Below are 26,653 nucleotides of genomic sequence, written 5' to 3' on the forward strand. Positions count from 1 at the left end.
GGAACGTGCAGGTGGTGTTGTTCCCATGCGCCTGCTGCCCTTGTCCTTCTAGGTGGTAGAGGTCGCGGGTTTGGGAGGTGCTGTCGAAGAAACCTTGGCGAGTTGCTGCAGTGCATCCTGTGGATGGTGCACACTGCAGCCACAGTGCGCCGGTGGTGAAGGGAGTGAATGTTTAGGGTGGTGGATGGGGTGCCAATCAAGCGGGCTGCTTTATCTTGGATGGTGTCGAGCTTCTTGAGTGTTGTTGGAGCTGCACTCATCCAGGCAAGTGGAGAGTATTCCATCACACTCCTGACTTGTGCCTTGTAGATGGTGGAAAGGCTTTGGGGAGTCAGGAGGTGAGTCACTCGCCGCAGAATACCCAGCCTCTGACCTGCTCTCGTAGCCACAGTATTTATATGGCTGGTCCAGTTAAGTTTCTGGTCAATGGTGACCCCCAGGATGTTGATGGTGGGGGATTCAGCGATGGTAATGCCGTTGAATGTCGTGGGGAGGTGGTTAGACTCTCTCTTGTTGGAGATGGTCATTGCCTGGCACTTATCTGGCGCGAATGTTACTTGCCACTTATCAGCCCAAGCCTGGATGTTGTCCAGGTCTTGCTGCATGCGGGCTCGGACTGCTTCATTATCTGAGGGGTTGCGAATGGAACTGAACACTGTGCAGTCATCAGCGAACATCCCCATTTCTGACCTTATGATGGAGGGAAGGTCATTGATGAAGCAGCTGAAGATGGTTGGGCCTAGGACACTGCCCTGAGGAACTCCTGCAGCAATGCCCTGGGGCTGAGATGTTTGGCCTCCAACAACCACTACCATCTTCCTTTGTGCTAGGTATGACTCCAGCCACTGGAGAGTTTTCCCCCTGATTCCCATTGACTTCAATTTTACTCGGGCTCCTTGGTGCCACACTCGGTCAAATGCTGCCTTGATGTCAAGGGCAGTCACTCTCACCTCACCTCTGGAATTCAGCTCTTTTGTCCATGTTTGGACCAAGGCTGTAATGAGGTCTGGAGCCGAGTGGTCCTGGCGGAACCCAAACTGAGCATCGGTGAGCAGGTTATTGGTGAGTAAGTGCCGCTTGATAGCACTGTCGACGACACCTTCCATCACCTTGCTGATGATTGAGAGTAGACTGATGGGGCGGTAATTGGCCGGATTGGATTTGTCGTGCTTTTTGTGGACAGGACATACCTGGGCAATTTTCCACATTGTCGGGTGGACGCCAGTGTTGTAGCTGTACTGGAACAGCTTGGCTAGAGGCGCAGCTAGTTCTGGAGCACAAGTCATCAGCACTACAGCTGGGATGTTGTCGGGGCCCATAGCCTTTGCTGTATCCAGTGCACTCAGCCGTTTCTTGATATCACGTGGAGTGAATCAAATTGGCCGAAGACTGGCTTCCGTGATGGTGGGGATATCGGGAGGAGGCTGAGATGGATCATCCACTCGGCACTTCTGGCTGAAGATGGTTGCAAACGCTTCAGCCTTGTCTTTTGCACTCACGTGCTGGACTCCGCCATCATTGAGAATGGGGATGTTTGCAGAGCCTCCTCCTCCCGTTAGTTGTTTAATTGTCCACCACCATTCACGACTGGATGTGGCAGGACTGCAGAGCTTTGATCTGATCCGTTGGTTGTGGAATCGCTTAGCTCTGTCTATAGCATGTTGCTTCTGCTGTTTAGCATGCATGTAGTCCTGAGTTGTAGCTTCACCAGGTTGGCACCTCATTTTTAGGTACGCCTGGTGCTGCTCCTGGCATGCTCTTCTACACTCCTCATTGAACCAGGGTTGATCCCCTGGCTTGTTGGTAATGGTAGAGTGAGGAATATGCCGGGCCATGAGGTTACAGATTGTGCTGGAATACAATTCTGCTGCTGCTGATGGCCCACAGCGCCTCATGGATGCCCAGTTTTGAGCTGCTAGATCCGTTCTGAATCTATCCCATTTAGCACGGTGGTAGTGCCACACAACACGTTGGATGGTGTCCTCAGTGCGAAGACGGGATTTCATCTCCACGAGGACTGTGCGGTGGTCACTCCTACCAATACTGTCATGGACAGATGCATTTGCGACAGGTAGATTGGTGAGGACGAGGTCAAGTAAGTTTTTCCCTAGTGTTGGTTCCTTGGAGCAACAAAACAATTCTATTAGTATCTTAGCCTCAGGATTGCCTCATATACCTATTTTGACTTGTATAATGACCTGACCTCAACCCCTTCAGTCTGGGACAAATGGGTGAAATAATTTGAATGTGCCATGATGGGTTTTGATATCAATATTGTGCAAAAGAGAGCTTTGCTTTTACAATATGGGGTGGACATTTCCAAGATATGCTCGATACGCTGTTGGATACTAGAAATGAGCAGACTATGATAAGGCGAAGGAAGCTCTAACACAAGAATGAATTTGTAGATGCATTTTACATTTGCTTATGTTGACCAGCAGAAAAATATAATTTCACTGATGTCGGTTGTGAAATCAAAACACAAATTATAGAAAAATGTTAATCTAAAATTTTGTGCCATCAATCCCTGAGAAAGACTTCACCTTAAATGAACTGCTGGATCTGGTCAGAGTGCTCGATCTCGCTGAACGTTGTCTAAATGTGGAAACTAAGCAACTGGCTGCTACCAACCAGATTAACCATGTGTCAGCCATAGCTCAGTGGTAGCCTCAAAAGATTGTGGGTTCAAGTCTCACTCCAAAATCTATGCACACATTCCAGTGCAATACTAAGGGAGTGCTACACTGTTGGAGATGCCATCTTTCAGATGAGACATTAAACCATGGTTCTGTCTGCCCTCTCAGGTCTACGCCAAAGATCCCATGGCACTATTTGAAAGAAGAGCAGGGGAGTTTCCCCCATGTCCTGGCCAATATTTATCCCTCAACCAACATTACTAATATACAGATATTCTGGTCGTTATCACATTGCTGTTTGTGGGACCTTGCTGTGCACAAATTGGCCACTGTGTTTCCTACATTACAGCAGTGACTACACTTCAAAAGTAAATCATTGGTTGTAAAGCACTTTGGGACGTCCTGAAGTCATGAAAGCTCTATGAGTGCAAGTTCTTTCCTTCTTTAACATCTGAATGAAACAGTTAAGCCAGGGCAACGTCAATCACATGTGTTATTCTACATTAGAAATACCTACATACTGGTAATTGTCCAAAAAAGGGCAAAGAGTGTTGTACATGCAGGAATCAAAATTACTTATCTCAGTGCTGTTGGTTATCCAACTGTCGACTTCTACAAATAATCTGATGGAACATGGTGGCTAGGCAATATTTACAAAAATATAGCCAGTCAAAACAGCACAATATTTGGCAATTTAATGGAACAAAATCTATTGTATTAAGCTCTGGAGATGATGAAGCATATTTATTCACCATATCATAATAGCACATCATCAATTCAATAATTAGCAATGAGCCAATGACCATAGTACGAAATCAAGTCATTGTTGATTCCTGATATCCATTGAATATTATTGATGAATCCAGTTACCAGCTGTTGCTGGTTCTTAATCTCAAATGAATTTCCACCACAAGCAGACCCAGTTAGTTCCATTTAGTACAGACACCTACTTCAGTGCTTGGTAACTTTTTATGTTCACATTGTGTTTTGCAAGCAAGCAGTCTCAGCTGATGTTTTTGTCACGAAGGCAGTCTGGTTGTCTACTTGGCCTATGTACATTTCAAGCACTACAACCCATCTGTCTACCCTCAGCAGCACATAGCATCAATATACCAACATCATTCTTTCAAGTATTCAATAGTATAGGCAAGCTGAAGGGTATACAGGTGAAACTGCATATTGATAAGTCTGTTATTCCTTTCGGTCGGTGTTATCTCATGATACCATTCCCTCTATGGAAGTAAGTTGAGGCCAAACATAGGAGTTGAAGTATAGTGGTTAATTGAAGGTTCAGATAGGTCTTGCCTCCAGTAATTGTCCCCAAGCCCAAGAATCCTAACAATATGTGCCTTTGTGTTAATATGTGAGCAACTAACAAAGCAATTAAGTGTGAACAACATGATATCTCAATCCTGAATGATATTATGAAAGCGGTAAATGGATCATATGTTTTCTTAAAGTATCACCAGCTAGACCTTAATGAGAAGGGTGGTTATACGACAATATTTGTAATACACGTTGGTCTGAAACAAGACAAAAGATATTTTGGTTTTGGTATATCTTCAATGGCAGATGTAGTTCCATGTACCACCAGATAAGTTATTGAGGAATTCAAAGCATCTTGAATGTAAGCAATGAAATTCTGATACATGTACCTAACCAAGCTGAACACGATACTGTATATGCCTTCGCAGCATTCTTCACACACTACAAGAAAATGACCTTAGTCACATGCAAGAAGTGAGGGTGAGGAGCACATTGGATATTTTCACCTAATTTCACAATGTGGGAAATGTCATCAGAGCCCAAGAAGGTCAACCCAATTAACAATGTTGCACCCAAACTAACATGTCAGAAGTCTGCAATCTGTAGGTATGATTACGTACTGTTCGTGTTTCCTTCCCAATTTGGCTAAATTAAAATTGCAAACGCTAACAACCAAAAGTAACATCTTAAAATGGCTGACAGTATTATCATGCCCTAGTTCAGCTCAAGCAATCACTAAGGCATCATACAGTGATGGCCTATTTTGTTACTAATAAGCCAACAGAGATCTATGTGGATGCTAATCCAATAGGTTTAGGAGCCATCATTAAACAAATAGATGATCTTGGTGCAAATATGTCGGTTGTTCACTCAAATCCACACAGCAATGCTACAGTGAAATTGAACACAAAGTATTGGCAATTATATGGACTGTGCAATGATTCCACCTATACACCTATGGTTGATAATTTACGGTGTTTGCTGATCACAAGTCTGAGATCACCATGTTCTCCATGTCAGACCTATGTCATGATCATTAACTATTGTCCCAGATCTGATAATTCTGCTGACTGCATGTCATGATACCCAGATGCAAGCTATTATTTGGAGAGAGCTAAGGAATTCATTTATTTTATAGCTCAAAATTCTACAATTTTCAATTTTCACTGACATGACTTATCACTATTGGAATCAGTGAAACTATCAGCAAGCCCACATTTTCAAAACAAGATCTTTTGGGAAGATGTTTTATAGGTAACGAACTGAAAGATTGGTTGTATTCTTCTGCCCTATATTGTAGACATAAATGAGTTCAAACTAAGGACAATTCCCTTTCGTCAAATTTCTGGAAGGTAGCAAGCGGACAAGAAGCACAAGCAGTATTTGCAACATTTTTGTGAAACTAGAATCAGAAATGATGTGGAGATGCCGGTGATGGACTGGGGTGGACAAATGTAAGGAATCTTACAACACCAGGTTATAGTCCAACAGTTTTATTTGAAAATCACAAGCTTTCGGAGCTTTCGTCCTTCGTCAGGTGTGTGAAGGTTTCCATCAAAGCACCGCATATATAGTCACAGAACAATGCCTGGTGATTACAGATAATCTTTCCAACTGCCTGTTATTACACCTCTGCATGGATGGTGTTCAGACAGGGGAACATTACACCTAAGACCACTGAATACGCAAGCGGTCAGATTACAAAGACAGAGAGAGAGAGAGAGAGAGACAAAGAATGGCCAGTTGTATAAAAAACAGATAACTTATTTTTCCCCCCCTGGTGGGGTTACATGTAGCGTGACATGAACCCAAGATCCCGGTTGAGGCTGTCCTCATGGGTGCGGAACTTGGCTATCAATTTCTGCTCGACGATTTTGCGTTGTCGAGTGTCTCGAAGGCCGCCTTGGAGAACGCTTACCCGACGATCGGAGGCTGAGTGTCCTTGACTGCTGAAGTGTTCCCCGACTGGGAGGGAACCCTCCTGTCTGGCGATTGTTGTGCGGTGTCCGTTCATCCGTTGTCGCAGTGTCTGCATGGTCTCGCCAAAGTACCATGCTCCGGGGCATCCTTTCCTGCAACGTATGAGGTAGACAACGTTGGCCGAGTCACAGGAGTATGAACCATGTACCTGGTGGGTGGTATCTGTTTCGATGATCTGGCATGTCTTGCAGAGGTTGCCGTGGCAGGGTTGTGTGGTGTCGTGGACGCTGTTCTCCTGAGAGCTGGGTAATTTGCTGCGAACGATGGTCTGTTTGAGGTTGGGTGGCTGTTTGAAGGCGAGTAGTGGAGGCGTGGGGATGGCCTTAGCGAGGTGTTAATCGTCATCGATGACATGTTGAAGGCTGCGGAGAACATGGCGTAGTTTCTCCGCTCCGGGGAAGTACTGGACGACGAAGGGTACTCTGTTGGTTGCGTCCCGTGTTAGTCTTCTGAGGAGGTCTATGCGATTTTTCGCTGTGGCCCGTCGGAACTGTCGATCGATGAGTCGAGCGTCGTATCCCGTTCTTACGAGGGCGTCTTTCAGCGTCTGTAGGTGTCCATCGCGTTCCTCCTCGTTTGAGCAGATCCTGTGTATTCGCAGGGCCTGTCCATAGGGGATGGCCTCTTTGACGTGGTTAGGGTGGAAGCTGGAAAAGTGGAGCATCGTGAGTTTGTCTGTGGGCTTGCGGTAGAGTGAGGTGCTGAGGTGCCCGACTTTGATGGAGATTCGTGTGTCCAAGAAATTTCCATCAGAAAAGCTGCTGGAAATTACTCAAACAGTAACCAAAATCTCATCAGAAATAAGTACACAATGGTATATCTATGTGCAAATAATCACAAATTCAGCAAACACAACATTTGTCCATAAGCACCAACATGGGAGATCAACTAATAATTTTTTTAAAAGTTAAATTACAAGTTACGTTATTAAGGTGTGGCATCAGTCTCTGGATAACAGAAATAAATGGGATAACCTGTTAATTTATTCTTTCATGTGTACAAAGTTCATCCTATGGCATAATTTATAAAGGGTTGATACATTATCAAAATAAATCATTTTATGGGAGCAGCCCTGTAGGCTCAGTGAGCTTATCCAGAAAATAGGCGAGCTGTAAATAAACCAAGGACCCAGTTCCTGCTGTGTTAACGGATCGCAGCCTAATTGGAGGTAGGGCTGTTAAAGTTGGTACAGTGTCCCAGGATTAGGGAGTGGAAATCCAGCTGGGGTTTTTGCTCCTGATCCGTATCCAGACTTCCCCGCCTAATGTCACTGTCAGGACTCACACATGGGCATTAGGACAAAGTTAACACCTTCAGGGGAGGAGGAAAATAGATAAGAATTTTTTTTTTAAAGAGAAAGAGACATTCCTGGAATCTTCTAATCAGTTAATCAATGTGTCCAAATTAATAGTGGCCATATTTTTTTCTCTGGCAAACTTGTAGCTAAGACACTATATTGATTCCGGTATCAACTCACAAAACAATTTGTGGTTCATTATGTAACAGGATGTAAAATAAAAGGTGAAGGTTCAGATTAATTAATAATCCACTCCCTGAATTTTTAATTAACCGATTTCAATAATTTAATTATTTTCAGTGTATTTTCTCATTTCAAAGGACTTTGCTCCTGCCAATGGGGAGTTGATCTGTGACGCGGTCTGGCTTCAGGCATATTACCTGAAGGAAAAATACCTCTAAAAGTTTTTATTAGGGAGACTATTATAATAGACTTGCTTTGAATGTGCTATGGGGAAAGATTTCCTCTGTGCCCTATGGATAACAAGATCATAAATTGGTTTGTTATAAATGGGTTTTGATATTCATATAGGAACATAGGAACAGGAGTAGGCCATTCAGCCCCTCGAGCCTGTTCCGCCAGCTTACAGAGGAAAGCTTTCCCCAGGGTCCTGATTCTTTGGCAGCAGTGACAGCCACTGGTGAATTTACAACATTGGTGACAGTGCAAGATTCACAAGGGGTGATTTTTACATTTATTTCTAGGTGCTTGAATGTAAAGTTCAAATTGGTTTTGGGTGTAAAATTCAAGAATGAGAGTGTCAGATTTGAATCGTCTTTCAATTTGAATTTCATACTGCCTGAATTTACTTTTCTCATATTTAAGGCTGTAGATTATGATTTAGAATATGAGATTTAGTAGTGACTAGGATTTAAAAACTTTATCCGAGATTGAGAATTAGAAAAAAACATGATTGGAATGGATGCTGTGAGCATCAGACTATGACTTCTCCTGACTTCCTGAATTGCTGAGATGTGCAGTATAAATTTATAATGCTTTTAGGAGGTAATTTATTCAACTGTAGTGTACTTGAAGTTCACTTCTCCATACTAACATTATAAAGAATTAGTCAAACAGTTCTATAAAAAAGGAGGAATGAGAGAATACACTCTCAAATTGAAGGGAATTACCTTGTAGCATGAATCACGCCCTTCCTCCATCATGAGTGAGTTTTGTTCAGCTGACAGTCGCTGGTCGAATGTGGAGTGCACAATTGCTGGAGTGTGTAAGTTATACTGGCATCTATCCTCCGGGAGTTGGTAACACCTTCTCATACAGATTAAAGTCATTGCTAATTGATCAGGAGTGGCATGGTGATTTATATGCACTGGAGACTTTAGCCTCAAACGTAGCAGGGCCCACAATCAAATGTATCAATCAGAATGGGTGCAAGCGTACACCACTTTTATTTGATGTGCTTTTGAAAGATCAAGTACAGTTCTGTTATTAGTTGCAGGACCTAATCTAGAATGTAAGGCTATCTACCCACTTAGTCATGTCAACACCTAAACAGGAAGTGAAAAGATTATGCAAGAAAAGAATTACATATTTGCGCTGCATTCAAATATTTTAATGATTCCAACATCAGAATGGTTAGGCCCCTAAATGAAAAGCATCAGAAAGGCCGGGAGGCACAGTGGTGTGCTTTCCTCCTCTTCTGTTTCAGAATGAACAAATTGGCCTTTGCTAATCAATGTGCGCATTCTTCTTTCTTAGTGTGTGAAAGAATTCCCCTCATTGTTCAACTCCGCACAAGCACTAATCAGTCAGGATACACACTTTAATTCCTCAGCTGTCTGGAGTCCATGCCACTTTGTCACAGCCATAAATTGATTTAAACATCAATTGCTGCAAAAACACACTAAAGTTCTTGCCAGGCTAGTTAGGCCTGTTGAATGCACAATAAGCCTCAGACTCGCTTTTCCCACCATCCACAATCAAAGCCCATTGTACCCTCATAATATGAAGGTCACAAGTTCAGCCTCCAATGGAAAGGAGCATCTTGCCAAAGAGGGACTATTCATGAAATTCTGCCACTCAGAGATCTTTTTCCCTTTACTTAATGGGGTAGTAATTGGTATGCGTTGTGCCCGTTTTTCGGGTATAAAAAGGGTGCAAAGCATAACAACTCAGCAGTGGGACCAACGGCCTGCACCCAATCTGCGCAGGCCTTGGTCCCACTGCGAAATACATGGGGCCCTTTTTTTTTTAAAAAGGTGTCACGGGCAGATGCCTAAAACAGGCATTAGGCCCCTGAAATATGTAAATTAGGGGCCTAACGCCTATTGAAGGACACCATCAAGAAATTTGTCAGTAATGAGCAGGGCTGGGGTCGGGCCTGCCCAGCTCAGGATTCTTCAGTGGCCCCCGCAACCGCCAATCGGTGGAAATTTTTTAAAAATTCCTGTGGAGCCAGAGGAGCAGGAGTGCTCCCACAGTTCCACAGGAGTTGCGATCGGACCCTTCCATAGCATGCTCCAATGCTTCCCCCCTCCCCTCTCCAAAGCAGGACTTAGCTGAGGGCCGCCTGCCTCGCCGGCATTGACGTCTTCACTCAGGCGAGCTGCTTGTGGAGGCCCTCTCCGTTTGGGCGCGCACGAGTTACTCAGCACTGAGTCTGGGCCCAAAATCGGGCCAAGACAAAAATCTACCCCAATATGTTTTCAGGTAAAAAAAAAATTGAATAGTTTTCCTGAAAACTCTTTTGTGTAGGCCCCACAGTAAGCTTCTGAAAGTTACTGTGTCTCAATGCCCCCAACAACGAAGAAGCACGATCTTTGATGTGAACTGAAAAAATAACTTGGGCTGTTTTGAGTCTGTTGATATTTTTCACATAAAACCAATTTTTGGCATGAATGAACACCATATTTTTCTGTTGTTCCATTTATTAAAACAGCAACTTTTTCAAAGCCCATGGCCCCTCACCCTTCCCCACAGTGACTTGAAATACTAACATTTTTGTTACTTATCAGAGTTTTACGAAAATGTCGGCTTGCTGATCAGAATAGTGTTAGATCGTATCAGTGGAAATTGAAATCTTACTGCACTTAGGTGAAATTACAATCAGAAGGAAAGTGACCATGAGAAAAATCTTGAGAAGAGGCTTTAAATCCAGACGGAAACAGTCTCACCAAATTTCATTATAGCGTTCCACTACATTTCACAGGCCTGCTGCGACAAAAGACACAGACTATGAACACCAAAGGGTAAATTTTGTAAGGCCTCACACTTGAGTCTAGGGTTACAAAATAGGGCGTGTGCCTTATTCCCACTGCCCCGCCCCCCCCCCACCACTTTCCGATTGTGTGAGGTACAATTTGGGAGCAAAGAATGAAGCCACACTCTCAGATGCGCGGCCTCATTTAAACATTTAAGTCCTGTGGTAAAGTTTACTGCCAGTAATTTTAAAAACTGGAGTGAGGCTTTGCCCACAGTGTCAACCTCACCCATAAAACTCGGCGCTCCAGAGTGTTGGGAATGCTTTAGGAAGTTCCTTAGAGAGAGAATGTGAGTTTATTTTCATTTTTTATGCACCCTTGGCTGCAGTTTGCTCCGTGCATTAGTTAATTTTGCTTTTAAGCCTATATTTTTGCATTTTGTTTTTTTTCCACACCACGACTTCTCTTCATTATTCTTGCTTATGAACGGCATTCACAACACACCTTCCAAAGGGTGAGGATGGGCATTCCTTTCAGGGTTCTGAATACGCTGCATAATAGAAATGAAGATGAGGAGTTTGTGAGGGGTCAACAAATACAGGTATAAACAGTTGTTAGCCGTGGCTCACTGGTAGCAATCTCGCCTGTCAGAAGATTGTGGGTTCAAGAGGATTGAGCACACATTTTAGGTTGGATTTTCACTCCCTGAGGAACATTCTTGCTCCTCCTGGCCCACAGGGAAACCTTCAAAAAACCCAAAATTTGTACTTACCTGGGCCCCTTCTGGTCACGATCCTGCCTAGTCCCAGGTTTCACTGGCGGGCCAGGTGCTGAGCGTCTCTGCCGCAGTTAGCAGTAAAAATCGTATTGTCCTGAATGATTGGAACCTGACATTTAAATAGTAATGATGCCTCCACCTGTCTGCAGAGGGCGGCCTCGATGCTGCCGAAAACCAGGTAGTTAAAATGGCGGTGGGTGCGAACTCGCCGTTCCCAACCATCTCCCCATCGTCGCCGCTCCTGAACCGCCCCAATCCTCCTCCTCCTCCCCCCTCCCCGGCCACAATCCTCGATCACTCCCCCTGACCCCCACTCGTGGATCCCAGGCGCCCCCCCAGCCAATGGTCCAGACCCATTTACCTGTGGGCTGTTGTAATGGCCCAATTTTTCTTCACTCCTCTCCTCTCCTCTCTTCACCAGCGGGCTGCTGCGCCAGGTCGGCTCTATGACAATGAGGTCTGAGGCCTGCTTTCAGGGGCGCTCACTCCTCACCATTCTGGCACAGGATATTTGGCGCTCCCGAATTTCTAGGCCTTAGTGTCACAGAGCCTGGTGTGAATGCACTATACTTTAAAATTGCAACATTAAAAGTAGCTCTTTTTCCAAATCTTTTCTGTGGAGAAATGGTCAAAAGATTCCAAACTGTGACACAGCCAAGCTACTGAAGAAACATCTGCCACATGAGGTAATCTGCAGCGCACACATGTATAAGGGAGCTGGGTGACCTCAGTGACTTGGTCAATGACCTCCCTTCCTGCAACCGGCACCTATGTTTTTGTTGGAGGTGGCCCCAAAAGGGCCAGCATCCTTTAGAGCGCCTTCTGCAGCAAGGCCTCTGACCCTTCTGCACATCTCCACTGTGCCACTATGAAAAATTTGTTAACGTTTCTGTCACCAACACAACATCCTCCTTTTTTGGCAATCTGCCAAAAGCTCTTTAAAGGCTGTTGCTTTGCTGGATTTAGCAGTCCCCAGTTAGTTGCGCTAAATGCCAAGCTCTCTCAGCAAGCTTTTCCTTTGTGTGTGAATGCACCTGCACCATGGGCATGCTTATGCTCAAGATTATTAACATTGCAAAATTAGGGCTTAAGAGAGAGCAAGGCATTGGCCCTCGGACTTCAGAACAGATCATTAAAGGAGGTGGCAAATCTTGATAGTGAGCTTAAGGGAATCTCTAAATACAGGAGTTGTTCCAAGAGACTGGAGGGAGGCAAGTTTGGTTTCAATTTATAAAAAGGGGTGAAAGGATAGATGGCCAAAAGCTCTCCAAATTTGCCAATGATACCAAATTGGGAGGAGTCATATAAGGGAACAGATAGACCAGCTATAGAGTTATCTGGATAGATTGTGGGATTGGGCCCAAAGATAGATGTACTTTACTGTGGATATATACAAAATCCTGAAGCTAAGGACAAGAACAAACAGTGGGAGTACAAAATAAATGGGAACAGTTTGCAGAAAATGAAACAGTACAGGGATTTGGAGGTTGTAGTGGGGAATACCTTTAAACTGTCAGCACAATGTGCAGCAGTGGTGAAAAAGGTAAAGAGGATCTTGGGATATATAGCTCGAGGATTATAGGAAACATCCCAGGAAGTGATAGCTGACTTATACAAATGTAAAGAATCTTACAACACCAGGTTATGTCCAACAGTTTGGACTATAACCTGGTGTTGTAAGATTCTTTACATTTGTCAACCTCAGTCCATCACTGGCATCTCCACATCATGACTTATACAAGGCTTGGACCAATCCTGGAGAATGCTGCATAGTTCTAATATTATGAAAATGACAGCAGTAAATCATTGGACATGTTTCCCATCATTTGCACCCTAGCAATGCTGGACGCTAGGAACATCTGTGCATTCCTGACATTCAGGGTTGCTATAGTGATGGGGGACATTAAAAAAATTAAATGGTCACATTAGACTGTGCGATCAGTCTCACTTTTTTCTGCAGTGCTTTCAGGTGCACAGTATGGTGGAGATGATCTTTTTTATTGGTCGCCACCTCCTCATATCTGAGCTGCTCTTCTTGGAGTGGCCCTGTGGCACTCGCAGCCGAAGAGCGACATCTTACTCTGCCCCACTTCCTCAAAGAGTCTCTCTAAGGACCCATCTGAGAAATGGGCAGAGGCTAAGGTGGTATTTTAAAAAATAAAATTAATGAGAAATTTTCTATATTTTGGCGTAATCCCCAGATCATAGGTCATTTTACACTGTAGCAGCCTTAAGCCTGCTACAATCATTGTCCAACCTGCCTAAAATATACGAAATGGCCTGACCCCAGAAAATCAGACTTTAAATCATGCAACAGCATGCGATTTCCTGTTCACCATTAGGCGAGTTCCCAATCCAAACATTTTTCATACCTGGAGCTTGTCCAACATATCAAAATTATGCTAATGCCAGAAATTTGTGTGGGTGATTGCAACAACACAACAAAACTACTTGTATAGTGCCTCTAAAATAGAAAAACGTCCCAAGGTATTTCACAGAAACATGAGGAAATTGAAGGAAGGAAGGATTAGGAGCGGTGACTAAAATCTTGCTTAAAGAGGTGAGTTTTGAGGAGGGTTTTAAAGGAGGCGGAGAGGCAGAGGGGCTATAGGAGGCAATTCTAGAGAGTGGGACCTAGACGGCTGAAGGTGCAGCCACCAATGGTGGGGTGAAGGGAAGTGAGGATGCACAAGAGGCTGGAATCAGAGGAGTGGAGAGTTTGGGGGCAAGGCATGTAACGCTGGAGAAGGCGATGTAGAAGGGGATGGGCAATGGTATGAAGGGATTTAAACACAAAGATAAGAATTTTAAATTTGAGGCGTGGAGGACTGGGATTACAACACACTACTTGTTGGGTGGGTGTGATATGTAGATGAACCTTATTACATGTGACATGCAGAATATATCTTACTAATACTGCTGAATTGACATAATTTATGATTCTGGTCATTGTTTAATTGGCTTTGTGGGATAGATTTGCTGATAACTTGGGCAGGATTTTAACCCGTAGCCGGGAAGGGGGCGAGGCGGAGATGGGTGGGGGGTCGAATCGCGAATGGGAAACTCGGAAGTACGGGTTTCCTGGATGTCCTTACGATTTTGATGTAAGGACGTCTTTTATTTTTTTTGTTGGTTTCCTGTCTGACAGGTCGACCTGATTGACAGGCTGGTCTCAGTCGGACAGCAGCAGAGCAAGGAAGAGGACGTCTTCAGGTAAGTGTTCAGGTGAGTCTTAGATTGTATGGATGGTGTATGGGGGAGGGGCATGGGTGGGCATGAGGGGCATGGGTGGGCATGAGGGTCACGGGGGGTTAGTCATCGGAGGTCAGTCATTTGGGGGGGGGGTTCAGCATTGGGGGTCAACGTGCAGGTCCACAATCGTTGGGTGGGGAGGGGGAGCTTGTGATCGTTGGGGGCAGGACCGCGATCGTTGGGGGTTGTTGCAGGTAGGCTTGTTGGGCCTGGGGAAAGCACTCCTGCTCCTCTGGGCCCACAAGCTTTGCCAGAAAGGCACTTACTTGCAGCTTCGAGCCTTCTCGCCTCCTCTCACATAGCGTGAAGGAGTAGGCCCAGGAATCCTGACCCCCAGGGGTTCAAATCGCAAAACCTTTCAAAATGAAGGCCCGCAGCCTCCTTGAAAGGTTTTAGTGACCAACCCACCTCCTGAGAGCGGGTTGGTCGCCCGGGCCTCATCCCGCCCTGGTGAAATCCAGAAATGGGCACGTTGGAGGCAGGTTGGGGGCGGGTTGAGGGCAGGACTGAAATTGTTGCAATTTTCAATGTCCTCCCGCCCCCAACCCACCTGCTTTTCCCTTTTAAAATCCTGCCCAAACAGTCTGACATAATTACATAGTTGCTGAGTATCAACGTCATCACATTGTGTACTGCCTCTGTACTCACTTAATAGTATCCAAAAGATGTGTTGCTATTGGGAACTGCCTGGCGTGTTCTAGGTTCTTCCAGCAACAATGCAAATGTCTTCAATGATCTGTGGGATGTCACAAAGGGTCTTAAGCATATCAATATTACAGTGGTCTCAAGTAAGGTAGCAACTTGGTTCAGGCTTGTGGCACAAAAAAATCTCCCTCCTGCTCAAAATCCAAGGTTAATGACTTGAATTTATGCCAAAGTGTAGCAACAGTCGACTTCATTATTTTAACTTCAACGTAACATTGGCTTTGGAGTCTGGAAATGGTTAACTATGCAGCAGAAGGATAAACTGTTGGACTCAGTATTGGATTTCTTTAGTGAGTTGTTACTAAGATATATCAGCTGAGATCAGGAAGTGTAAAGTATGTGTGTTTGTGTAATTAGCACCACGATGTTTCTGCAATGCTGCTTTTTGCTTCCGTTTTTGATAGGAACTGAGATTATAGAATTAGCTATGTGGATTACAGTTCTTCATCTTGGTTAGGAAAGTTTTAAATATCTGCAGTGAATCATGTTCCAAAATGTCCTTTTGTTGATTGAAGGACGGTACTTCTCTTTTAATCTTAATGGATGTACCCCAGTTTTTGAAATTAACAGAAACATTTTATATTTAGTACGTTATTATGAAGGTCACATTTTGAATATTGAAACCTAGGAAGACTAGCCAGACCATTCTTGACCAAAACAATCTGAAAATGCTATTGAGACAATTGATTCAGGAGGGCCTCAGGGCCAATGGTGGAAGAATTGTAGGTGAAAGTGGAGCACAACTGAATTTTCATTAAGTTTTAAAGTGGAAGGAAATTCGTGAAAGATAGCTAGAAAAATGCCGGGAATTATCACATGGATGGACAATCTACAAAATATTTTTCTGAAATTGGGGGGAGCACTGAGTAACCAAAACCAATGTACTGTTATAATATCTGGTTTTAATGAAACCCATTTCAGGGATCCAGACCATGAGTCCTAAGAATGGGGGAGGCTACAGCAGAAGAGCTGTAGACTGGAATAAGTCTGTGGGGTCATTGCGCAGTTGTCAAGTTCACCTCCGTAACTGGAGATACAATTTCGGTTCCTATAGTAACAAATTTCTGACAGAATGCTAATTTAAGAAATTTGCTGTAAGTTGCCTGATAACTAGCTATGAAATTAAGGAGCTAGGTCAGGATTAAGGACTTGTCACTTTCATGTTGTTATTTGGTTGGGTATTATCGTTATAAAGTCCAGGGAGCTTGCAGAAAGTTGTTTTCTGCTGAAACATTAGCTGTGCAAGTGTCAAAAGACTTATATTTCCATTGGCATGAACATCAGCAAATACTTTGAAAACATTTGACTGACTAATTGTATATATTTCAAAACATCTTATGGTGTCAAAACATTTCCCTCTTAAATTATTGCTGTTGAAATATGTTGAAAACAGTAAAGAGACTTGTCATTTAAAAATATAAAGTACTGAATCTGAGCCTTCACAGATTTGCAAGGCCATGTAGAGATCTGTAGAATTTATATTCAAACAGGCAAGAGTTGAAATCTGTGAAAGTTATTTTTGATTGAATTTTAAAGGTTATAGCTCCTCATGAAGCTACTTTTAATATTCTCAAATTGATGCAGAAATATCGAGGTTTACCAGGCTTCTGTGGGGGTGGGTGTAATGATGAACATGGCATTGTTCTACTGTAATTTCTCTAACTTTAAGATACTCTGTGTATTAGTTGTTTCATTTTAATATGTTTTCTGTTCTGATTTGAATTTAGAAGCTCCTACTGCGAAAATAAAATATGGTTTGACAAAATCAATGACCGAGGACCAATTTGCATACTTCAATATTTAATGGTATTTTTCCAGCCACTGTTTATTTGATTCAGCCTATATTTTTCACAGTTAAAATTGTATCAGAAATAGTTCCTTTTTTGTTGCAGGAGCAAATCTTAATAATTGGAAAATGGGAATAAATAAATCACTTAATGAGGCAACAATGCCAGATTGACTACTTTGATAAACTTCACAATGGCATGTTGCAGTGAGTAACAATGAACTACACCATCAAACTGCATGTGTTGAACTATTGTAAATATTGGCCAAAAAACAATAAATGAGTAGAAACTGAAATGCTGAACTTTATAAATGTTGTTTAAATCAATACTTAGACAAATGAAGCAGGAAACTGCTATCTCATTTATAGTGGATTAAAGCATCTGTAGATTGAAATTTATACAAAATTCAATCTCACCTGTTTGTGAGACATTAGAACAGTAATACTTGTTTCCTTAACAGGTGGAATCTTTTCTGGTAGCTGCTTGATGTGCAATATGTCCTTTGTGTAGAATTAGAAGAAAACCAGGAACCTATAACTTACAGCGGAAGAGACAAGAACCAAAGGACATAGATTTAAGGTGATTGGCAAAAGAACCAAAGGTGACATGAGGAAAAACTTTTTTATGCAGTGAGTGGTTAGGATCTGGAATGCACTGCCGGGGTGGGGTTGGGGGGTGGGGGACAGTGGAGGCAGATTCAATCGAGGCTTTCAAAAGGGAACTGGATAAGTACTTGAAAGGAAAAAAATTGCAGGGCTACGGAGATAGGGCGGGGTAGTGGGATTGCTCTTGCATAGAGCCGGCATGGACTCGATGGGCTGAATGGCTTCCTTCCGTGCTGTAACCTTTCTAAGATTCTATGACTCTAAGAAAAACAGTGATATAATCCCAATTAAGGAGTAGCTTCCTTAAATATACAATTGCAAATTTATGGGCAGTTGCTACTTAATATTGCAGCAAATGCTAAGTAAAAGTTCACAGAAGACATTCAACAGGGAATAGATAGATAGGGAGAAACAATTAGCATTGGGTCCTTAGCATAGACCTAAAAGAAAGGGAAAACTGAAAGTGTTCAACGTTCTTTATTATTCCTATTTTGTTATATTTTTTATATTGAAGATCATAAGTGAAATTCTTAGTCCAGTTTCTGAGAGGATATAAGTCCATGGGACAAAATGGGGTGGGGATGCATAATATCACACCTCACCTTTAGGAATTCTGATGATGATTTTCTGGTGGAAGTGACAACAGCAGGAAGTACCTACCCCAAGTACAGGCAGGTGTATTAAAATTCAATATTAATGATATAAGGATGTCAATGTCCATTGTCCCACCCAATGTTTAGGATGCCTGTATATAAGAGGCATCAGCTGTTAAATGAAGTCAATTTAAAGGGCTACTGAAGCAAAACTTTGATGTGCTCTACTCTAATTTTGTTGTTTCTCTATAATTTGCAATTTTTTTTCTACAAATCTTGCTTTAACATCTACTTCACCTATTCTAGAGGAAGCAAAGGGGTTTTTTATGGCATTCTGCAGGTGAGCTTTTAGTGAATGGATTGATTGAGAGGAGCACTACAATATAGTCCAGCAAGGGTTTCAAGAATCAGGGTGGTGAACTGCATGTTACATAACTTTGCCTTGGAAAGAGGTCTCCTCATGGATGTTCCAGAGGAGGAAGAGGAAGGTGTGCAAGGGCAGCAGGGTGATCAGGTAAATGCTCAAGCATTGCAGGAAGATGTTACGAAAGAGAATCATTTGTCAGCTGCAAGAGACATTGAACCCCATCTGATAAAGGTCACCCATTTAAAATCACTTCACATATAACTACAATGCAATCTAATTTTTAATGGTAAAGCATCTGTGTGGCTCCCTATTTTTTCTTTTCACCATGTTTCCCCTTGTTGTCTGTGAATGTGCACCCTTCTAATCCTAACATCTTAATTCTTTTGTGAGGTGGCTGGCTGCTATGTTCTTCCAGGAAGCTTTTGGGAATGATGTGGTCCTCATCTCCGAGCAGCTGAGACCCCAGAGTGATCTGCTGTAAGCTGTGTCTTCTGTCCTGCTGCAAGGGCAGCCTGTCCCTGGCGTCTTTCTGTATATATACAAACATCTAAGAGTGCTGGCAGGAGGGCTATGTAATCTTTACAGTTCAAGGATCAAAAGAAGAAAAAGCTTCTCCCATCCCAGATATCTTGCTGTGGTGATACTTAGAACTCTTCCCAATCAAAGCTGATTAATTCCAGTTCGTAGTCGGCAAATAGGGATATTAGTGCTCCATGAAATAAAAGCAGAAAACATTCCTAATGATGCTGGCAAGTTCCAAGGCAACTTTCAGACCAGTAGTAGATTTTGATGTTGACATCTCTATCTAAGGAAAAATGCACGGATGAAAATGTCTCTGTGGGTGAAAAATAGAGCAATTACAATAACTACTACATGGAAATTGAGCTGAAAGACAAACACCTTAATGTCAGAAGAGTGGTGATTTAGGATTGCTTGCTTAAAGTCCAATTAAGAGATACTGTTGTGGATCAAATGCATCTCACTCATACAAAGTCAAGGTTCAATAAAAGTCATCTTGAAGTTTTCCAGTTACTGTACAATACAAGATGTTATAAGGATCATGGACAACCTCTAAAAATGCAATCCATTTATTAGTACTGGTCTGTATCTATTGATATAAATGTACCTGACCCCTAATAGGTTTGTTCCAAACTGATGTTGATAGCTCCAGCTATCAAAAAAAAAAGAACATTCTGAATTCTGCAGTCTCCCGGAACAAAGTTAGAATCTCTTTGTTACAGAATGCCCAGAAGACCAGATTACTTTGGACTGTCACTAATGTAAATTATAAGGATCTGCAATTTGGCTTCTTCAACTTTGGGTGTTCCACAATTCGCATCTGTGTGAAGTCGGCAGCATATTGCGCTACAAGGAATTTTGAGCAATGCCCTTGCCATTGATAAGAGCAGATAAATGCCAGAGATTGTAAGCATTCTCACCACGTAACTGGAAAACAATATGGGCCCATTTCCCTTCCATCCATTAGATGTCAGTGATCAAAATCCTTTCTCTTCTCCGACCATTGAACAGTCAGTAACAGGGAGTAAAATCTGCATTGAGACTGCCAAGGTATCGAATGTGCACTCTGCTACTCGAACTCCAAAGATCAGATACCCTCCCCCACTAGATCACCACCTCATATCTCATTATAACAAACTTCAGTTACAAGCTTCTCATTATAACAGCATTTAAAATTCTAGTAGAGGAGTTGAAGTGTGAACAAATTAAATCTTCTCAATAAAAAGAACTATTTTGTCAGTGTCCATCAGTCTTTAATAACCAGGTTTGATGTTGTGGCTGCAGACACATCTGTCAGCTTCCAGCTGCCACACATGTCTGGAAACTAATAGGATGTAAAAAACAGCAATGTACAAAAGTAGAGTGACATTTTGGCCAAATGTGCATGCACATCCCTAGTTGTTTAAGAGAAGATGGACAGATCAAACAACAACAACAACAACAACAACAACAACAACAGCAGCAGCTTGCATTTATATAGCGCCTTCAACATTGAAAAATGTCTCAAGGCGCTTCACAGGAACATAATCAGACACAAATTGAAACCGAGCAAAAGATGATATTAGGACGGGTGACTAAAAGTTTGGTTAATGGGGTAGGTTTTGAGGAGGGTCTTAAAGGAGGAGAGAAAAGTGGAGAGGCAGAAAGGTCTAGGGAGGGAATTCCAGAGCTAAGTGCCTATTTGGCTGAAGGAACGACTGCCAATGAGGGGGGGTGGGGGGGAGGAGGGAAGTGAGTGGGGGATGCACAAGAGGCCAGAATTGGAGGAAGGATGTGGGAGGAGTGAGCTGGACAGAAAGGAGGTTGGCAAGATTAGCCCCCAATGAATTTTCTGGCAAGAGAGGAGGATGGGGCAATTGGAGTTGCTGTTCAATAAGGAGACAGTGACTTGTGTCTCGCTGTGCCCTTTGAAGAATGCAGAGAGAAGCACAGAGGGAAGCTGTGGGCTTATCCAAGAGGGAGTCAAGCCTGGGTCAATGGCAGGAGAGTAAGAAGGTAGAGGAAAAGTGAACGATTGAGTAAGGGATTTGGGGGGAAAAGGACCAGAGAGGGGAGAAATGAAAGGAGGCATAACTGAGTAATAGGAAGCAGAGGAGATGGGCCCAAGAGGGGCGAAGCGAAGAGGAAAAAAAAGAGATAGAAGTAATGGGCTCGGTGAAAGTACTCTGTTTTGGGACAAATTCGAATATTAATCAAAAATATAAAATGATCCTGGTTGGGTCACCACAAACTGGATTTGTCACAGTTCATTGTGGTCTAAAGTTTGATGTTCAGTAGTGGTTTGGCTGTTATTGCAAATTAGAGAGGAATTCATTAAGCAGATTGTTGAAGAAAATCTGTTGTGTAAACAAGGGCTGAAGTGGGGTTGCTGAGTATATATATTTATATGGCTATTTACGCAAACCACTGACTTCTTGGAAACCAAATCCCACATCTCTATATAATCATTCCATTGATCAAACACTGCCAGAAGCGATTTATTTTCCAATCAATCAGCCAAATTCTTTTTTCTGTTGAGGGACAAGGCTGAACTCAGAACTTGTAAGAAACATTATTTGAGATTGTTTCCAATTTTTTAAAACTCAGGAGTTGTATTAGGTTGAATATTTTACAATGGTGTTTGTTCATGCACATAAAAACTTCCCAGACACTGCTGTGCGATTCAGTCTGTAAAATCTCTAATGTCTATTGGTCGGCCACCTGAATTATGTGAACCCATTCATTTCCACCATAAGGTTTGGTATTTGGATAAGGTTCCAGTTCTGCTCGGTCAGTAGTCACCCATGGAACGGAGTGAAATCATTTGTGGTATAAGCATTGACACAGCTGTTGTGAGAAGTCACTGTGGACGGGGATGGACTAGCTTGGTTAATGCTTCCTCAGTAGGGTTGCCTCCTGTCTGGCTTTGGACCAGATAGTCCAGTGAACACCAGGCACCAAAAAAAATCCATTTTCTTTTAAAAATAAGTCAAGTTTTACTATTTATTTCTATGCCTGATGATATGTAACACCTCTCTGTCTGCACACTGTGATTGCCTTGGCAACGAGCAGTTGGAAAGACTATCTGTAATCACCAGGTATTGTTCTGTGATTTATAAATGCGAAGGGTTCGAGGATTTCATTTCCACAGCATTCACCTGAGGAAGGAGGAAGCCTCCGAAAGCTTGTGAATTTCAAATAAAATTGTTGGACTATAACTTGGTGTTGTAAAATTGTTTACAATTGTCAACCCCAGTCCATCACCGGCATCTCCACATGATGATATGAAAGCATTAATTATTAAAGTTTTCAGTGAAGATCACATGCTTGATCCCTGGTCTGTGCTGAGTTAGCTGATTTCAGCCAGGGTGGCAATTGGGATGTTACAATTGTCCTCTGTGTCCCTTGGCTAAGTGAATGGAATGCTATCCAATGACACTTGTTGCAAGGTGGACATCTGTGGACATCAGTGGTAGCATTCTTACTTCTGAGTCAGAAGGTCGTGGCTTCAAGTCCCACTCCAGAAACTTGAGCCCATAATCTAGATTTACCCTCCAGTGCAGTACTGAGGGAATGTTGAACTGTCGGAGGTGCCGTCTTTCAGATGAGACGTTAAACCAAACATTAAAACCCAAGCTACTCTTACTGCTGTGGTTTTGGACTTGGCAAATTTTTGGATTCTAATGGTTAGTATTTAACTGTCTATTTTTCAAAACCAGGTTATGTAATGTTTATGAGGGATTTACTTCCTCTACCCCATCCCAGAGGTATGCTGTGTAGCAGTTCAAAAACCCAGCATTTAAGCAACAACATTTCTTTGGCACTTTGAAATGTGTGCTTGGCTTTTGTTATACGATATCTGCAAAAATTATTTCTGTAAACATAAACTCAAATGAGATAAATGTACATGCCACCAAATGACATTTTAATTATTTTCTAAATAAGTTTAATATTCTGGCACAGAAGTGCCTAGTTGTCAAAGGCTTCATTAACATATCCTTCTTCCTCCTAGTTACCTTGAGACATTTCTCTGACAGTTTCTCCAAATATTTCCCTGACAGTTTCTCCAAATAGTTTTATACAGAAGATTCGCGGACAAGGTCTTTTTCCTCAGCTATTTCCTCCTAGCACTTTACTAAATAGGCATTACCACCTCTCTCTCCATTGACAATGAAGTGGATATTTTCCTCTTCTTCAGGATTATCGTGGCCAGGCCTTAATCAATTCTATTTTTCCAACCTATCTTGGTATGACCAAAGAAACTGGTCAGGCCAGCTTGCCTTTTTGACCTGAGTAATCGTTATTCTCATTAATTCTTATCAAGAGCAGTTGTCAGTGGGACAAAAATCTCCATTGTGGCCCAGAAATGGGCCTGTTGAGAATCTGCACAAATTGTAGGAATGTTGGACAAATATGGTTTAAATGGTTGTGTGCTGCTAATGTAATTTTTAACTACATCATTTTAAAAGTGCCTCAAAATTATGTTGGTGTCTGGAAATTAAAAAAAATAATTTATATTCTGATTGTTAATAGTTTTGAAGAATCCATTTTCATGATGTAGATTATATAGGGAAAAGATCGGTTCTAGAATGCAGGAACACTTGTTTTTAAACCACTAGTTTGAGATTTTAATTATTTATCAGTATTGATGGCTAATTTGAAGAACAGTAATGAGCAAACAGTAATTTGCTCTTTTAGTGTAATAATGAATTAATTTCACTAAATGAGGACTAGCTCAATAAATCCATTCATTAATGGTATGCTTTTAACCAAATTTTTGCCTAACCATTTTAAAACAATCTCATGAATTGAAAGTCGATCAGCCAGATAATTTTTTATATTGGGAGCATTTTGGGATCATCAGTAAAACCATTTAAATTAACTTCCATGAAGTGGCAAAGGCTTAAACAGGCAAATTTAGGATGTGCGGAAGTTCTTCTTCCCACATGAAGAGTGATCAACACATGGAAGAAATGGAAGCATAAATGTCAGCCTTGGCTCAGTGGTCGCGCTCTCACCTGTGAGTTAGAAGGTTGTTGTGGTTCAAGTCCCACTCCAGAGACTTGAGAACTTAATCCAGGCTGACACTGCAGTGCAGTGCAGTGCTGAGGGAGTGCTGCATTGTTGGAGGTGCTGTCTTTTGGATGAGACATAAAAACGAGGACCCATCTGCCCTCACAGGTGGACATAAAAGATGTCCTGGCCAATATGTAGCCCTCAACCAAGATCAGAAACAGGTGATCTGGTCATTAGCTCCTTGATGTTTGTAGGACCTTGTTGTGTGCAAATTGGCTGCTGTGTTTCCCTACATTACAACAGTGACTACACTTCAAAAAGTACTTCATTGGCTGTAAAGCGCTTTGGGACATCCTGAAGTCATGAAAGTCCCTATGAAAATGCAAGTTCTTTCTTCAAGACCCCCGGAATCATTTAGAATGAGGAGGGGAGTCGGATTTTTCTGGATAGATGAGCTAAGATAGGCAACATGGTTTTCCTCATCCATATTTAACTTATGATCTTGTGAAAATGATCATGAAGAAAAAAAAATTACAATTCAATTTAAAGATCTTGATTCAGGACTTGTAAAAAGCATAAGGGGGAAGGAAAGGCTCAGAGCAGCTAAAATTATAGCTTGGTACAATTTTGTTTTGGTCAGTTAGGTGCCGTGATTCAGAATCTTCAAACCAAACTACTGAGAAATCCACATAAGTAGAGCCTCAGTTTATCTGAGAAGGAGTGCATATTTTCTGCCTGTAGGAACATGTACCACTTACCGAAACTCAGAGAACTTAGGAACAGGTAGTAAGAGTAAAAGCTTAGCGAATGCCAAGTGTGTATGGTGACACTGCTGGATTTTAAATGGCTAAACCTACAAAGTACTGGAAAGTTTCCCATTGCTTGTCCGGCATGGACACCCCCCCCCTCCCCCTCCCCCTCCCCCTCCCCCTCCCCCTCCATCCATAGGACATTTGATTGCAGATTTATCTGGAGCTGAGTGAGAAGAGTCCAAGTTTCCAGTGACGGGTCTATCCCCCCAGGCTCCATCAATAAACCAAGCTGCTGGTCAAGCTTCAACAATGCCCTGGGTACTACAGACGTCACTGACTGCAATATCTGCCACAAAGGATCGACTCAATTACATTCTCTCATTGTCAGATATGTCATCTTGGAGTGACTCAACCCCAGAGATCCTGCTGAACTCTTCCCTCCCCCAAAGTCACTAGCTGATCAAAACTCTTTTTAGAAGCGTTTTGTTGTAACAGTTTTTCCATCCGATAGCTCTGATGGTTGAGAATTGGGCCTTCAATGCTGAGATCCCCAAGTTTGAATCTCAGCCTGGGCTCTCATTCAGAATCACTTCTTCTAACTGGCTGGTGTTGTTATTGGTCAGACTAATAAATGGAGCAAATAAAAACAGAAAATGCTGGAAACACTCAGCAGGTCAGGCAGCATCTGTGGAGAGAGAAACAGAGTTAACATTTCAGGTCAAAGACCTTTCATCAGAACTGGAAGAAGTTAAAGATTTAACAGGTTTTAAGCAAGTACAGAGCCAGGCAAAGTGGGGGAGGAAGGGAAGGGGAGGAAAGAACAAAAGGGAAGGTCTGCGATATGGTGGAGGGTAGGGGTGATTAAATGACAAAAGGTATGATGGTGCAAGGTAACGGGACAAATAAAGAAACAAAAGATGGGTCTAGAGGAGCTATAAATGGCAACAGCAGAACCATTACCAGCACTTGCTGTCCGAAAAAATGGATAGCAGTGGTAATGAACTGAAGTTATTGAAATCATTGTTGAACCATTCCAGGTGCTGGTAATTGTCCCATTACCACCTCCTTTACCTTGCACCATCATCCCTTTTGTCATTTAATCACCCCTACCCTCCACCCTATCACAGACCTTCCCTTTTGTTCTTTCCTTCCCTCCCCTTCTTCTGCCTTTGCCTGGCTCTGTACTTACTTAAAACCTGTTAAATCTTTAACTTCTTCCAGTTCTGATGAAAGGACATCGACCTGAATCGTTAACTCTGTTTCTCTCTTCACAGATGCTGCTTGACCTGCTGAGTGTCTCTAGCATTTTATGTTTTAAGAACATAAAAACATAAGAAATAGGAGCAGGAGTAGGCCACATGGCCCCTCGAGCCTGCTCCACCAATCAATCAGATCATGGCTGATCTTAGACCTCAACTCCACTTGCCTGCCCGAACCCCATATCCCTTGAATTTATTTCAATTTTCCAATGTCCGCGGTATTTTGCTTTTGTAATAAATGGAGCAGTGTGTGGTGATGCAGCACGTCAGTACTGGTGAAGGAGGATTGTCTAAAACCACGTCAATGTTGCAGAAACACACCTCTTGTCAAATGATGATGGAGTAGTATTAACAGTGGTAATTGAGAAATCCACAGACCAGATCTTTACCCTCTTGCGCTACACAGCCTCTTGGCTCATGGGATAAGAACAGCAGAGCGTCTAGCAGTGTCTATGGGGGGACAGAGGGATTCCAAATAAGAGAAATGATATGAAATCCAAATGTAATAAGTTAAGTTTACAATGGCTCATTTTGCCAGTTACTACATGGAATTAGTATGGCAATTCTTCATTTGAGTCTAGGTAGTATGTGTAGGCAAACTGTTTTACCAAGGGGGCATTACTGCCAAACCCAATCCTCTCCTCATCTGACATCCACGCACTTGCACTGGACCATGATACAGCAAGCAATTAGGAAGGCAAATG

General features: G+C 42.5%; 1 long non-coding RNA gene across 1 annotated transcript; it reads right to left on the reverse strand.

Annotated features, from left to right (window-relative positions):
* Positions 1-5,379: 5,379 nt before the first annotated feature.
* LOC137342838 (uncharacterized) lies at positions 5,380-8,458 on the reverse strand. The gene is made up of 2 exons (XR_010967360.1): positions 8,310-8,458; positions 5,380-6,529 (listed from the first exon to the last, which is right to left on the reverse strand). It is a non-coding gene; the product is annotated as an uncharacterized lncRNA (long non-coding RNA).
* Positions 8,459-26,653: the final 18,195 nt, after the last annotated feature.

This window comes from Heptranchias perlo, chromosome 26 (genome assembly GCF_035084215.1).
Source record: "Heptranchias perlo isolate sHepPer1 chromosome 26, sHepPer1.hap1, whole genome shotgun sequence".
Taxonomy (NCBI): domain Eukaryota; kingdom Metazoa; phylum Chordata; class Chondrichthyes; order Hexanchiformes; family Hexanchidae; genus Heptranchias; species Heptranchias perlo.